A 17,002-nucleotide genomic window follows, 5' to 3' on the forward strand; every position below is an offset into this window, starting at 1 on the left:
TTTCATCCACCAGTCCTATAGTGCCTACAGGTTTTAGAATGGTAAAATAAAAACAATTATGTGGTAGCAGTGCACAAAAGGAGAGCCTTGAGTCAGAGAGGCTAGCCAGGAAGTAATTTCAGCAACTAAGGGAAAAAGTAATGAGTGCCTGACCTATAGAGGTAGTCGTGGACTGGTGAAAAACAGATGAGTCTTTCCAAGGAAGAAAGAGAAGTTGGTGAAAAATGAGGGATAAAGAACAAGGGAAAGGAAGTTTAGATGCTGACAGCATGCAAAATACAATAAGATAGTTAAGGGGCTTTGAAATCAGACTGACATGGGTTTAAACCCTGATTTCCACCTATTAGTTACGTGTCTTGGACAACAAACCCATCCTCTTTGACTCTCATATTTGTGAAATGAAGATAATTATAATTTTCACAGGGCTGTTAGGTGTTTAGTACACTTGGTAACCACTCAATAAACAATGTATGTTTTTAGTACAGTTTCCTCATATTTCCATGGCCCCTCTGCTTGAACAGTTTTTCCCTCCTCTTTTGGCCAACTCTTTTATCCTCTCTGGGTCAACTCTTAATCCTCTTAAGCTTAATATCAGCTCCTTGGGAAGCTTTCCCTTAAGCAGCCTCCAGTCTAATTACTTCTTTAATAGCATGCAATATCATGCAATGCAATTATCTGTTTATCTTATCTGTCTCCTGCCCCTCCCCACATTGAAATTTTCTTTGACAGCAAAATTTTGTCATATGTACCTTCTAATCACCAATATTAGTATAGTTAGCAGATAGTAGGCTTTGACATTTTTGTTAAATAATGGGGAAAAAATATATAAATATATGAATCTAGCTACTTAAGAAATTTTATCCCTAAACTCCTTTGCAAATCAGTACAGTCACGCTTTAAATTCAGCATATTCTGTTATTTTAGAAAGATTTTCTCTCTCCTACATACACTACACCATTATCACCATCCATCCAATTTCAAGGAAATATCTTGGAAATAAAGAAATTCCAACCCATGATGCAATCTACTAGAAGTAAGTTTCTTGAGGGCAGGGGCTATTCTTGACTGTTCTATTTTCTGCATCTAGTTCAGAGCCTGGGACAGAGTAGGTGCCCACCAACAACATCTGTTAACCAATCAGTCATTTAGAAAATGGCACAGTGTGATAACAATATAATGCACAACTAATAGTCTCTTTCACACTACGTACCAAGAAAGACTAACCTACTACCTGAAGTAATTTTCGTTGACAAAACTCCCAACTCCTTAGAAATATCAAATACTTACTAGACTAAGTGCGTAAACATCAAAAAATAATAATATATGCTGGCTGGTCTTCCTTTAAATTCATAAACACTAACCTCAAAACCGGGCCCTTGGTACTGCCTAGTGTTCCTACTTCTCCCTAGTCCATTTATTCTCTCCCTTTCCTACATCACTATTCCATACCTTCTCCTCTCTCAAACGTTCACTTCTTCCTCCTCCTCTCTCTCTGCTAATGACCTTGCTTTCTATTTCCTTCTATCTGCTTACTGTGAATCAGTGATTCTCAAGAGGAATTTTACTCAACAGTCCCACCCTGGGAGGGAGGAAATTTTGTAAATCTCTCCAAACTCTAAATGCTGAAATGCCCCAGGACTCAGTACTTGAACCACTCCCTTGGAGATCTCTCACATGCTTTTAAATACCACTTATACATTTACACTCTCACAGCTTTATCTTCTGTCCAGACTTCTCTTTTGAACTGCCTGGCTTCACATATACCACTATATATGACATTTCCATTTAGAAATGTAACATATGCAAAACGGAAAACCATTTCAGATCTTCCTTCCTCTTCTCTCCTATCACTATCACTGTGTGGTCTTTTCTGTTTTGCTAAGTGGAAAAGTCCTTCTTTGTTTCTTTTAAGAGACAGGGTCTCGCTGTCACCTAGGATGGACTACAGTGAAGGATCATGGGCCACTGTAACCTTGAGCTCAAGGTAGTCAAGTGATCCTTCCCTCCCATCTCAGCTTCCCAAGTAGCTAGGACTACAGGCTCATGCCACTATGCCCAGCTATTTTTTTTTTTTTTTTGGTAGAGACAGGGTCTCGTTATGTTGACCAGGCTGGGGATTCTCTCAAAGATGGTATTACAAGCATGAGCCACCATGCCCGACCAAGTGCTATTCTTCAGCTGCTCAGTCTGTAACCCTTGGAGTCCTCCTTGACCCTTCTTCTACCTGACTGCTCTCAAAGTGAATCTGGTCATTTCGCACTACCTCCACTATTACTACCCTGATTCGTCACCTTGACCTTTAACCTGGATAAATGCAGTCAATGGCCTACTAACAACTCTTATTTCTGCACCTGCTGCATACAGTCAACACAGCAATCAGACCTTTTAAAACACAAGTTAGATCAACTTACTCCTCACTCAAAACCCATCTCATTCAAAGTACAAATTAAAGTTCTTATAAATTCCTACATGGTCCTAAAAGACTTGGCCCCATTTCTACCTAAGTATCCACTACTTCTTTCCCTCTTGTTCATTATTTTCCAGTCAAACTAGCTAGTATGCACCTGCCTCAGGGCTTCAGTGGTAGCTCTTTCCAAGTGGCACCCTTCTTTATCATCTATAGGCCTCCACGTTAATATCATCTTTTCTATGGCCACCACTTCCATCTCCTGGCTTTCCCTATACCCCTGCACTGCTTTGGTTTTTTTTCTCTAGCACTTTCGGCCACTTGACATATACAGTTGGCCCTCCCTACCCATGGGTTCTTCGTCCTTGTATTCAACCAATCATGGATGGAAAAATATTCAGGGAAGAAAAAAAGTCAGTACTGAACATGTATAGACTCTTTCTTGTCATTATTCCCTAAACAATACACCATACCAACTATTAAATAGCATTTCAGTTGTATTGGGTATTATAAATAATGCACAGTCGCACTAAAGATAGGAGGATGTGCATAGGTTATCTGCAAACACTACCCCATTTTATATCAGGGACTTGAGCATTTGAGGACTTTGGTATCCAACGGAGGTCCTGGAACCAATCTCCCAGAGATGCCGAGGGATAGGAAAGACTGTACCTTAATTTTTGTATCAATGTTTTCTCACCCCATCCCCAAAGTGGAACTTCATGATGGCAGGGATTTTTATTCTTTTGTTCACTATTTTGTTTACTGTTTTGTCCAGTGCCTACCACATAGGAGGTACTCAGTTTGGGGGAAATTAATGAAATAAACACACACTTGAGGTGCGTGTACTATTTTAAAAACCCATATCCATACAGTTCCATTCCGTCCACTTTTCCCCAATTTTAAGTAGCATATCTTTGAAGATCAAAGCACAGGCTTAAATCTGGTGTAAAATACCTTTCAACTACTACCCTCAGCCCAACATCCTTATTTTCAAATTCAAAATTCAACCAGAAACTCCCTCTATGGAAATCAAAATAGTTCAGTTCAGAGCCAAGTATCCAGTTTCAAGGTCTCAGAAATCTAACAAGCCAATTCTGGAAGGCTTTGGAAGTTCAGCTACTGCCTGATGGGTCTCCGGGTTCTGACTGCTCAAGACATGCTGTGCCTACTCACCCCTCAGAAAAATCTAGAACCAACAGTTTCCTAGGTTCCTCAAGTTCAGGATAATTGTAAAATAATCCAAAGCACAAATGAAATATGTAAAAGTGTCTTGCCAACAGAAAATGTCTTTGGTAGCACTAAATATAATTATTGAGACAAGGAATATCGTAAATAGATAAATTGTTTGGAGGACATACCCACCGAGTTTGGACAGACTCACACTGCACTGTGCAATAAAGGTTTAAATAACTGTGTTCCAGGAAAAATGCAGTTCCTGAACTGAACTCTAGAGCCTGTGACTAGACTCTCGCTTTCCTACCTTAGTAAGCAACAGACATGTACCCCAAGAGGGACCCCACAGGCCACACCCGCCAACCGGCCCCGGGGCTCCCGGGGTGGCGTCTCACCAACTCCACCTCTGCCCGGAGGAACCACCTTCACCCTCCATCGCCGCCGGGCGGGCGCTCCTCCAGACAGCTTCACCCCTCCTTCCTACCACACCTACCTGGCCCCTCCCCAGCCCTCCTCCTCTAGGAATTTCATCACACAAGGGGACACACACACGTACCCTACCCGAAGCGACGGCTCCTCCTTCCGGCTCCCCGCACTGGTGGTGACGCCTGGATTCCGGGCTCTGGCGGGGCGGCGGGGCAGGCTGCCCACCTAACACACTGTCCTGCGCGGACGCGGCAGCAGGACTCCAGGAAGCCCGCGCAGCCGCAAAAAGCACCGGCGCGGAGGTCGGAGCCAAACCCTGCTGCACTTCCGCCCTCTGGTATCCAGCGAATAAAACCGGCAGCGCCGCGGAGCCTTGGAAGCGCCCCACAAGTCCAGTCACCCTCGGCGCCTGGAGATGACGTCACGAGACCCCACGTGGCCCGAACTCCGCCCTCCGTGTTCTGCCCAACCCCGCGAGGCGGCCCGAGTCGCTCCTGAGCATGCGCCAAAGGAGCAGGACGCTTGAACTCGGGGCCAAACCCCTCCAAGTTCATAGTTTCTACCCTGTTGTGAGAGTCTCGCGTCAAAGCGTAGTTATTGGGCCTTGGGGAGGTTAATGTAACAGTTCCACAAGAACAGTTTTTAAAATACTGAAACACTGCCTCCCTAGAGCTTGATCGCAACATGCCTTTCTTCCTGGCATCACACAACAGTATTAATAAAACATTAGTTTACAAAGCACTTTCCCATCCACATTTTCTCATTTGATCTTATTCTCTACTTTGTTGGAACCACCGAGGGCATTCATTAATAGCCTAATTTAACAGAAGACTATATGAGTACTGAACCCTCCCACCCATCCAAGAGTACGTATCTTTATCCCACTGTTTGTAAATATAATTAGTAAACTTACTAATAAAGAATGTTTGAATTGGCTCTATCCAGAAGTCTTACCAAGAATTTAAGGTTTTTCTCTTAATTACACATGCCTTAACGCCATGCATGTTAAGTAAGTACTGTGCTGAGACTCAAAACAGGTTCTTGATAATTGGGAAGATAAGGAAAATTCTAGTAGTAGCCACGGGATTCTTTTAAGAAGAAAAATCTTCTTGGAGTTGGACTAAGTACAATGATTTTAAAATGGTAAATTACAGCCCATTAGTGGGTATCTAAATCAAGTTGGGGAAGCATGCCCAGCATCTTTTTAAATGAAATAAAATAGAAAATGTCAGCATGGTTCACACATGTAAAGGGTAAATATTGTTTCCTGAAATTTTTACTTCAGTATGTATGTGTGTACACTGCATAGGAAGTGAAATACATTTCTTAGTAAGGGTAGCAGTCAGAAAAGTTTGAAAGCCACAGTTCTGGTCCTCTTCACCTACTCAGTGCAGAAATCCTCACTATAGTGTCCCCAGTAAACAGCCATTAGCCTGTGTAAGAAAGCTCGTGGGATTAAGGTGCATTGCCTTCCCAGTGTCAGACAAAAGTATATAAAATTTCCTTTAAAATGTATCAAAAAAATAAGATGGATTTAGGGGCACATAGATGGATAAATATGTGATTAACCAAGTACAGTAAAACATAATGGTAGAATATAATGGTAAAATATAATGGTAGAATCTACATGGTAGGATCTAGGTTCATTGTAAATGGATATTCACTGTAAAATTTGTTCAACTTTGCTGTGTGTTCAAAATTCTTTCCTAACAAAATGTTGGGACCAGGCATGGTGGCTCATGCCTATAATCCCAGCACTTTGGGAGGCCCAGGTAAGAGGATAGCTTGAGCCCAGGAGTTCAAGACCAGCCTGCACAGCATGGCAAGACTCCATCTCTACAAAAAACAAAAAAATTAGGAGGGCGTGGTGGCATGCGCCTATAGTCCCAGCTACTCCTGTGGTTGAGGAAGGAGGATTACATGAGCCCAGGAGGTCAAGGTTGCAGCGAGCTATGATTATATTACTGCAGCCTGGGGGACAGAGGGAGACCCTATCTCAAAAAAAAAAAAAAAAAATTGTTGGAGGGAAACTATGTATAAAGAAACCCAATAGGTGAAAGGTGACTACTTGACTTAAAATTCAACTTCCTGTAATTTTTATAAATTAACCCTGTTTTCTTCCTTTCTCCCCTTGTCCTTCTCTCTTCCTCACCCATCTACAACATACAACAGAAATAACTAACCCTTCTTCTAAAAGACAGCATTTCAGTATGAAAAGGTCCCCGTAATGCACTCAGGGATAAACATTGTCATTTCTTTCAGCCAATTTTCACATGCCATATCCATCCTCTGGATATGGTCCAGTTATCAGTGTTCCTATTAAATAGTTGTTACACTTTTCTATTTGATGATCGTGCTTCTTGAGCAAAAATTTGGAAATAAAGGGAATTTTATGTTTGTTCTCTGTCATTTCCTTTTATGAACATTATGCCTTCTCTCCAAATCAGTGGCACTGCAAATTTTAAATTTTTTTTCTATGAAGATAACTTTTAAAGAGCTCTTTTTGGTTGGCCTTACCATTTCCTCCAAGCTTTAGCTTATTGGGGGTGACTCTGTTGGGAACAAGCCCCCCAGAATCTGGCCATAAACTGGCCCCAAAACTGGCCATAAACAAAATCTCTGCAGCACTGTGACATGTTCATGATGGCCATAAAGCCTAGGCTGGAAGGTTGTGGGATTACGAGAATAAGGGCAAGGAACACCTGACCCGCCCAAGGTGGAAAACCGCTTAAAGGCATTCTTAAGCCACAAACAATAGCATGAGCAATCTGTGCCTTAAGGACATGATCCTGCTGCAGTTAACTAGCCCAACCTATTCCTTTAATTCAGCCCATCCCTTCGTTTCCCATAAGGGATACTTTTAGTTAATTTAATGTCTGTAGAAACAATGCTAATGACTGGCTTGCTGTTAATAAATACATAGGTAAATCTCTGTTTGAGGCTCTCAGCTCTGAAGGCTGTGAGACCCCTGATTTCCCACTTCACACGTCTATATTTCTGTGTGTGTATCTTTAATTCCTCTAGCTCTGCTGGCTTAGGGTCTCCCGGACCAAACTGGTCTCGGCAGTCTCAGGCAGCTTTTGATTCATGGAAACTTGCTTATAAAGTCCTCTTTTCAACAAAAGTCTAATACACAAGTCCTCCCAAATTCTGGTTTCTAAAGAGAAACTCCAAAGAAGTCTTTGTTAATAAATTGCTCTCTTTTCTTTTCACTATAAGGGCTGGCTTTTATTTTTGCATGCCTCACAAATTCCAAGACTCAAAGCTGTGGGATCATAACTTTATTCTAAATGTATTTAAATCTACTTTCCTAAAATGTAAGTTATCTCGACTGCCTCCATGAACTCTAACCGTCACTGGTCATCATGCTATTACTTCCTGACCCAAGGTCCCATTCTGCTCTCTTTTATCTCTGTCCTGTGGGCTTCAGAGGAATGATTTAAGCCTAATTTAATTCTATTAATACTTCAGCTCTAACTCTTCTGACTGTGTTCCAACTAATTATCCCATCTCCCAGATTTCCCTTACTACTAGTTTCTTCCTTCATCCTATACATATGCTCAAATGTTCTCCCATCCTATTAAAACGCTGCCTTTAACCTTCATCACGTGTGAACTGTTAGCATAGCTTCCCCCTGATCTCCCTGCCTCCAGTCCTGCTCTACCTGTCCCAGGGTCTAACCAGTGCATGTTATCTAAAATGCATTCTAACAATGTCACTCTTCTGTTTAACACCTTTTATTGATTCATTCTAGGCAAATTCCAAATTTCTTAGCATGATAAACAAGGTCCTTTATGGCTAATTTCTTCTTTCCTTCTAGCTTCCTTCCCCTGCTCTCCCTGCCTGGTGCTTCAAAATCCAACAGTATCCAATATTTTGTAAGACTTCTGTGCCCTAAGGCTATGCCATGCTTCTATGACTTTATTGCTGTTGTCCCTGCTGCCTGGAACACTACCCCCCAGCCCCAGCACCATCGCCACATTCTTTCTTCTTCACTTGGCACACACCACTCATTTTTAAGACTCAATTAATGTTTTGGAAAATACTTCCTGACTCATCCAGTTTGGGTTTGTTGGTCCTCATAGTTTCCTTGGTCATTTTTTGGTCACCAATGCCCAACATAATGTCTGGCATTTATCAAATGTTTGTCAAAGTAAACTAAGCTGAACATGTGCTTTCTTCTAGGATTCCCATCCGTTTCACCTCATAATCTAAATTGTTCCATATAGCTTAGAGTTTAGGTAGAAAGTGGTCGTTTTCTTTGTTACTTCTTCGATGTCTGAGGGAGAAAATCGGCAAGGCAAGTTGAAAGTAATTGAGATGCACTGCCATTAGCAGAGTGGGTCTCCAGCGTCACTAGCAGTTAAAGTTTTCCACCATCACTGCATCCTGTCTCAGTGTCAGTTTTAGGATCTGTATGGGGGAAGGCATCACTTCTTCCATCTGGCTGCACACTCTGCAGTGCATTCCCAGAACACAACCACACTTCTGTTACTCTACCCTTTTATCCTTACTCAAATGATACCTCTCCCCTGCTAGAATGGAGACTCCTACAAAGCTGGCATGAATTCCTATATAAAAAGGCTACAAACTGGAGTTCCACATGCTGCAACTGGAGAACCTGTATGATTGCCGTAACATACATTAACCTACTTCAGCATATGAAATGTGATATTATGAATGTGCTAGTATATAAGATTCAATTCTACTCACACAAACTGAGAATTCTAGGCTTCCATGATGGTAGGCAGCAACACATTAAAAAGACCACACTTCAGGAGCGCATATCACAAGGACGCCTAAGATCACCATCTTGATCCACATCACATGGTTTGCTAATTAGCATAGTAAACATCAGAGATGGGTTTTTATTTTTGGCTTGCCCAAAAGTATGATAAATGTTAAAAATGGGATCTCATATATGCAATTAGCAAAATCTAAAATATATGGGATTTGGGCTGGGCACAGTGGCTCACGTCTGCAATCCCAGCACCTTGGGAGGCTGAGGTGGGCAGATCACTTGAGGTCAGGAGTTCCAGACCAGCCTGGCCAGCATGGTGAAACCCCATCTGTACTAAAGATACAAAAAATTAGTGGGGTGTGGTGGCACATGCCTATAGTCCCAGCTACTTGCGAGGCTGAAGCATGAGAATCACTTGAACCCAGGAGGTAGATGTCGCAGTGAGCCGAGATCATGCCACTGCACTCCAGCCTGCGCGACAGAGTGAGACTCTGTCTCGAAAATAAATAAATAAATGTAAATACACTTCAGCTGCTTCTGAAGTGTGGTCTTTCTAATGTGTTGCTGCCTGACCACCACTGAAGCATAACAGAGGCATGGCTCGTTACATAGTGCATCACCTTATTGCTCTTCACAGAGTGTGTTATTTTACAAATTGTAGGTTTGTGGCAACCCTGCATCAGGCAAGTCTATTGACGCCATTTTTCCAAAAGCATGTGCTTACTTCATCTCTCTGTCACATTTTGGCAAGTCTCCCAATATTTCAAACATTTTCATTATTATCATATCTGTTCTGGTGATCTGTGATCAGTGGTCTTTGATGTTACTATAGTAATTGTTTCGGGGCAGTATGAACCACATCCATATAAGATGGTGAACTTAACTGATAAATGTATGTGTTCTGACTGCTCGGCCCACTGGCCCTTCCCCTGTCTCTTTCCCTCTCCTCTAGCCTCCCTATTCCCTGAGACACTACAATATTGAAATTGGGCCAATCAATAACCCTATAATGGCCTCTAAGTGTTCAGGTAAAAGGAAAAAATAAATGCACACCTCTCACTTTAAGTCAAAAGCTAGTAATGACTAAACTTAGTGAGGAACATATCAAAAGCCAGGACAGGCCGAAAGCAGGCCGCTTGGGCTAAACTGCCAAGTTATGAATGTGAAAGAAAAGTTCTTGATGGAAATTAAAAGTGCTACCCCAGTGAACACACAAATGATAAGAAAGCAAAACAGCCTTATTGCTAATATGGAGAAAGTTTGAATGGTCTGGATAGAAGATTGAGCCAGCCACAACATATCCTTAAGCCAAAGCCTAATCCAGAGCAAGGCCCTAACTCTCTTCAATTCTATGAAAGCTGAGAGAGGTGTGGAAGCTGCAGAAGGAACACTGGAAGCTAGCAAAGGTTGGTTCATGAGGTTTATGGAAAGAAGCCATCTCTATAACATAAAAGTGCAAGGTAACACGGCAAGTGCTGATGTAGAAACTGCAGCAAGTTACCCAGAAGACCTAGCTAAAATCATTGATGAAGGTGGCTATGCTAAACAACAGATTTTCAATATAGACAAAACAGCCTTCTATAAGAAGAAGATGCCATCTAGGATGTCCATAGCTAGAGAGAAATTGATGCCTGGCTTCAAAGAACAGGCTGACTCTCTTGTTAGAGGCTAATGCTGCTGGTGACTTTAAGTTGAAGCCAATGTTTATTTGCCATTCTGAAAAATCCAAGGGCCCTTACAAATTATGCTAAATCTATTCTGCTTGTGCTCTAGAAATGGAACACAAAGTCTGGATGACAGCACACCTGTTTATAGCACGGTTTACTGAATATTTTAAGCCCACTATTGAGACCTACTGCTCAGGAAAAAAGAGTCCTTCAAAATATTATTGCTCATTGATAGTGTACATGATCACCCAAGGCTCTGATGGAAATGTACAAGGAGATTAATGTTGTTTTCATGCCTGCTAACAAAACATTAATTCTTCAGCTCATGGATCAAGGAGTAATTTTGACTTTCAAGTCTTATTGTTTAAGAAATACATTTTCTAAGGCATTAGCTACCATAGATAGTGATTCCTCTGATGGATCTGGCAAAGTAAATTGAAAATATTCTGGAAAGCATTCATTATTCTAGATTCCATTAAGAACATTTATGGGCCAGGTGCGGTGGCTCACTTCTGTAATCCTAGCATTTGGGAGGCTGAGGCAGGAGGATCACTTGAGCCCAGGAGTTTGAGACCAGCCTGGGCAACATGATGAGACACCATCTCCATAAGTAATAAAAAAAAAAAGTTAGCCAGGTGTGGTGGCATGCACCTGTGGTCCCAGCTACTTGGGAGGCTGAGATGGGAGGATCACTTAAGCCTGGGTGGTTGAGGCTGCAGTGAGCTGTGATCTGCACTCCAGCAGCCTGTGTGATGGAGTGAGACCCTGTCTCAAAAACAAACAAACAAAAAAAACGAACAATTGTGATGCATAGGAGGAAGTCAAAATGTTGCCAACATTAACAGAGTTTGGCAGAAATTGATTCCATTAATCAAATATGACTTTGAGAAGTTCAAGACTTCAGTGGAGGAAGTCACTGCAGATGTGGTGGAAATAGCAATAACTATAACTAGAAGTAAGTCTGAAGATGTTATTGAATTACTGCAATCTCATAATAAAATTTTAACAGATGAGAAGCTACATCTTATGGGTGAACAAATAAGATGATTTCTGGAGATAGAATCTACTCCTAGTGAAGATGCTGTGAACATTGTTGAAATGACAACAAAGGACGTAGAATATTCCATAAACTTAGCTGATAAAGCAGCAACAGAGTTTGAAAGGATTGACTCTAATTTTGAAAGAAGTTCTAGTGTGAGTAAAATGCTGTCAAACAGCATCACATGCTGCAGTGAAATCTTTTATGAAGAGCCAATTAATGTGGTAATTTTCATTGTCTTATTTTAAGAAATTGTTGCAACCATCCCAACCTTTAGCAACCACCACCCTGATCAGTCAGCAGCCATCAGCATTGAGGCAAGACCCTGTAACAGCAAAAAGATTACCACTTACCGAAGGCTCAGATGATGGTTAGGAATTTTTAGCGATAAAGTATATATATGTTTTGAGACAGGGTCTCACTCTGTCGCCTAGGCTGGAATGCATTGTCATAATCATGGCTCACTGTAGCCTTGATCTCCCAGGCTCAAGCCATCCTTCTGCCTTAGCCTTCTAAGTAGCTGGGACCACAGGGACATGCCACTATGTTGGCTAACTTTTAACTTTTTTTGTAGTGATAGGGTCTTGCTATGTGGCTCAGGCTGGTTTTGAACTCCTGGATCCAAGAAATCCTCCCACTTTGGCCTCCCAAAGTGTTGGGATTACAGGTATGAGCCACCATGCCTGGCTAAATCATTTTTAAATTAAGGTATATACATTATTTTTTAGACAATACTATTGCATTCTAAATAGACTACCTTACAGTACCTATAGTATAAACATTAATTTTTATATGCATTGGAAAACCAAAAAAAAAAAAAAATGGTGTTACTCACTTTTTAGCACTCTATTTTATTGCAATGGCCTGAAACCAAACCCTCAATATCTTCAAGATATGCCTGTATATATTTTAAAAATCACTATTTGGAGCAAGTTTTCTGTGACTACCATGTGGACTCTACAACACCGTACGCAATTCTATCACTGTTACAGATAAAACGTAGGGGTCCGTTGAAAAATAGCATGTTATAAAACTCTATATGTATTACTCCAGTTACTGAATCTTCTCTACCTGTCTATACAGATGGATTCCATAGGGTTAAATTAAAGAAATATGCCAAATATTATTTAGAGATACATATACACTCATAACTTTTTTTTTTTTTTTTTGAGATGGAGTCTCATTCTGTCGCCCAGATTGGAGCACAGTGGTGTGATCTCGGCTCACTGCAAGCTCCACCTCCCAGGTTCACACCATTCTCCTGCCTCAGTCTCCTGAGTAACTGGGACTACAGGCGCCCGCCACCACGCCCGGCTAATTTTTTGTATTTTTAGTAGAGATGGGGTTTCACCATGCTAGCCAAGATGGTCTCGATCTCCTGACCTCGTGATCCGCCCACCTCAGCCTCCCAAAGTGCTGGGATTACAGGCATGAGCCACTGTGCCTAGCCTACACTCATAACTATTGCACATTTGTGTTCTAATTTTTCATCCTATAAATTAATATTGTTTTAAAAAAATCTTTGTATCACATTTTTTTACTGTTTCCATATGAATTTTTTTTTTTGTAAAAAGCTCCAGGCTCAGTATGGTGGCTCAGGGGTGTAGTTGCAGTACTTTGAAAGCCCAAGGCAGAAGAAATGCTTGAGACCAGGAGTTTGATACCAGCCTAGTCAACTCAATGAGATCCCATCACTACAAAATATTTTAAAAATTAGCTGGGCATGATGGTGCATGTCTGTAATCCTAGATACTCGAGGCTGAAGTGGGAAGATTCCTTGAGCCCAGAAGTCTGTGGCTACAGTGAGCTATGATTGCACCACTGCACTCCAGCCTGGGCAACAGAGTGAGACACTGTCTCTTAAAAAAAAAAAAAAAAAAAAAAAAAAAACTCTTAATAAAGTCGAGGATGAATCAGCCAGGCAGTTTTTCAACCTGTTTTTTTCAATGAACATTTCAAAAAAACATTCATTTTTTCAATGAACATTTTACTTTTTTTTTTTTAAAAAAAAAGTAAAAGTAAAGATAGCCTGATTTCTAAAACAGCAAAATAGATTCTTGCAATAATGCGTTGTTGTCAACAGGTGTCACAGTCTACCAGAGGTAAAGCTCAGGGCTCCCCAGCCAGCAAGGCCAGCCAACAGCACCCTCAATGAGGTAAAGATAGACTGGGTGCGGTGGCTCACGCCTGTAATTCCAGCACTTTGGGAGGCTGGGGCGGGTGGATCATATGAGGTCAGGAATTTGAGACCAGCCTGGCCAACATGGCACAACCCTGTCTCTACAAATAAAAAAATTAGCTGAGTGTTGTGGTGTGTGCCTGTAATCCCAACTACTCGGGAGGCAGAGGTAGGAGAATCGCTTGAACCCTGGAGGCAGAGGTTGCAGTGAGCTGAGATGGCGTCACTGGACTTCAGCCTGGGCGACAAAGCGAGGTGAGACTCTGTCAAAAAAAAAAAGATACAAAGACAGTGTTTCCCAGTAGGAAACATCTGGTTATTGTAATAGATCTTGTGAAATTCTAAAAACGTTCTTACAACAAAATTATTTTAATTTTGGGGAGAAAAAAAGGCTTCTAAACCTTGCAAGTATTAACTCATATTCTCTCTCTCTTTCTTTTTTTTTTTTGAGGCAGAGTCTCGCTCTGTCGCCCAGGCCGGAGTGTAGTGGCACGATCTTGGCTCGCTACAAGCTCTGCCTCCTGGGTTCACACCATTCTCCTGCCTCAGCCTCCCGAGTAGCTGGGACTACAGGCGCCTGCCACCACGCCCATCTAATTTTTTTTGTATTTTTAGTAGAGATGGGGTTTCACCATGTTAGCCAGGATGGTCTCGATCTCCTGACCTCGTGATCCGCCCTCCTTGGTCTCCCAAAGTTCTGGGATTACAGGCATGAGCCACTGCGCCCGGCCTCATATTCTCTTTCTTTCTTTTTTTTTTTTTTTTTTTTTTGAGACGGAGTCTCGCTCTGTCGCCCAGGCTGGAGTGCAGTGGCCGGATCTCAGCTCCTCCTCCTGGGTTTACGCCATTCTCCTGCCTCAGCCTCCCGAGTAGCTGGGACTACAGGCGCCAGCCACCACGCCCGGCTAGTTTTTTGTATTTTTAGTAGAGACGGGGTTTCACCGTGTCAGCCAGGATGGTCTCGATCTCCTGACCTCGTGATCCGCCCGTCTCGGCCTCCCAAAGTGCTGGGATTACAGGCTTGAGCCACCGCGCCCGGCCCATATTCTCTTTCAAATCCATCCCCATTTCCTTCACATTATCTTACTGGTTTGATTTGGATCATGAGCTTGTGTAGCAGAGCAGAGTGGTTGAGGACATGAACTCTTAAATCCTTGCTCTGAAGTCTATTACCTATATGGTCACAGGCAAAATGAGCTAACCAGGACTGGCTACATAATTTCTGATGCCCAGCACAAAATGAAAGTGAGGGCCCTTTGTTTAAAAATTAAGAATCTCAAGATGGAGACAGCAGAGCATGAAAGCCAGTGCCAGGCCTTATGCAACTGAACAGGTCACATGCACAAGAACATAACCCTTATATAACTTTTCCAAGCCTCTACTTTTCCATTTTCCTCAAGCTGAAATAAAGATAATGATAGCAACTGCCTCGTGGACTTGTGAGGATTAAGTGAAATGATGCACATAGAACGTTTATTGCAGTGCTTGGCACATAGTAAGCTCTCAATAAATAGGAGCTGCTGTTTTTATGTCCTTCACTAGACTGTATGCCTGTCCTCTCCTGTGCCAATCCATTTTACAACCTGCTGCCAGAGTAATCTTCTTTAGCACTGTTCTGATTATACCCCTGCCCTGTTTTTATAAAAACCAAACCCTCACTGCCTGCAGAACAAAATCCAAATCTAACCCGAATCCACTTTTCCAGCTCCTCTCTCATCAGCTGTCTGGCTCCCTGGTCTCTCTCTGAGCTCGGTCCTCACATCCCTGTGCCTTTGCTCACCGTGTTCATTCTGGTAGAAATGTCCTCTCCCTCTGGGGGGGAATATACAGGGATCTAAGTCACAGATCTGCCTTAGAATTGCTTACAGTCTAAACTGGGAAACAGAGCATTACACAAGAGATGTAGCAAAGCGCAAGGCAGGAGTGGTCAAGGGAAAAAGTGTCATAAAAGTTCAGAAGAAGCAAAAGTCTTGACTAAAATGGCACTTTAAAAAAAACATTTCTCTTCATAGTTTTTAAATGGTTACTATATTATATATAGGCTATATGTTGTATGTATCATCCATCATTCCATAGATTCTTCACAAAAATATAATTCACACTTTTAAGTTTTTACACAATAAACTTGAAAGAGGGGGCAACATTTTTTTTTTAATTAATAAACTTTATTTTTTAAGGCAGTTTTAGGTCCACAGCAAAATTGAACAAAAAGTAGAAAGAGTTCCCATCTACCTTCTATATCCCCCCACCCACACGCACACAACCACCCCCACAATTTACATTCTGCCCCAGAGTGCTATATTACAGTCAATGAACCTGCATTGACACAAAATTATCACCTAAAGTCCACGGCTTACATTATGGTTCACACTTGGTGTTGTATGTTGCGTAGGTTCTCACAAATGTATGACATGTATCCACAACTGTAGTATCATATAGAGGAGTTTCATTGCTTTAAGAATCTTTTGTGCTCTGCCTATTTATCCCTCTCTCTTTCCTAACTCCCGGCAACCAGTCATCATTTTACTGTCTCCACAGTTTTGTCTTTTCCACAATGTTATACAGTTGTGATTAGGCATTACATAACCTTTTCAGATTGGTTTCTTTTACATAGTACTATGGGTTTAAGTTTCCTCCATGCCTTTTCAGAGTGCAATGTGTTTTTTAAATAAAATATTCTAAAATGTAATTCACATTTAATTACAGAGCAGGACATTTAGATAATTTCTCTTTTTACTTTAAAATGTACTAATTAAAATTTAATAGACACTTTTATCAACAACTGTTATGCTGAGGATCTTTCTGAGGGATAATTTGCCTACATATATTAATTGTTAGAATTGGCAGAGATAAGTTTCTAAAGGCTGTCTTCGAATGTCAGGGACAAGCAGCATGTTTTATTTTTTATTTTTATTTTTATTTTTCTTGAGACAGGGTATCAGTCTGTCACCCAGGCTGCAGTGCAGTGGTGTGATTACGGCTTACTGCAGCTTCAACCTCCTGGACTCAAGTCATCCTCCTGTCTCGGCCTCCCAAAGTGCTGGGATTACAGGTGTAAGCCACCACACCCAGCCAAATCTACTCTTTTTTCAATGGGATTCTTCCATGCTGTACTTGTCACACACTTCTATCCACCATTTATGCACCCTTATTTTGTTTACTGCCTTATTCTAGGCAGTTTCCTTACATTCTTTTCATCCACTGACTATAACATGAAATTTCTGTATTACTGAAAGAGAGATACAAACAAAATATCATTTTCTACACACTCCAACCCCTCCCCAGCAATTTAAAGTGATTAGTGTTCTCATGGAACAGTGTGTCTATTCATTCAATGGGCTTTTCGATGCAAGGCTGTGTAAGATAC

General features: G+C 41.5%; 1 protein-coding gene across 7 annotated transcripts in view; it reads right to left on the minus strand.

Annotated features, from left to right (window-relative positions):
- ATG5 (autophagy related 5) overlaps nt 1-4,434 on the minus strand; it is a 136,568-nt gene extending 132,134 nt beyond the window's left edge. For 4 of the 7 annotated variants that reach the window (XM_025383542.1, XM_025383540.1, XM_025383539.1 and 1 more), the window contains exon 1: nt 4,140-4,434. The gene's annotated coding sequence lies outside the window, so the exon portion shown is untranslated. Of the gene's footprint in view, nt 1-3,890; nt 4,057-4,139 lie in introns of those variants that run through there. The other 3 variants (XM_025383536.1, XM_025383538.1, XM_025383537.1) reach the window with 3 other exon arrangements.
- Nucleotides 4,435-17,002: the final 12,568 nt, after the last annotated feature.

The sequence above is a fragment of the Theropithecus gelada genome, chromosome 4 (genome assembly GCF_003255815.1).
Source record: "Theropithecus gelada isolate Dixy chromosome 4, Tgel_1.0, whole genome shotgun sequence".
Classification (NCBI taxonomy): Eukaryota; Metazoa; Chordata; class Mammalia; order Primates; family Cercopithecidae; genus Theropithecus; species Theropithecus gelada.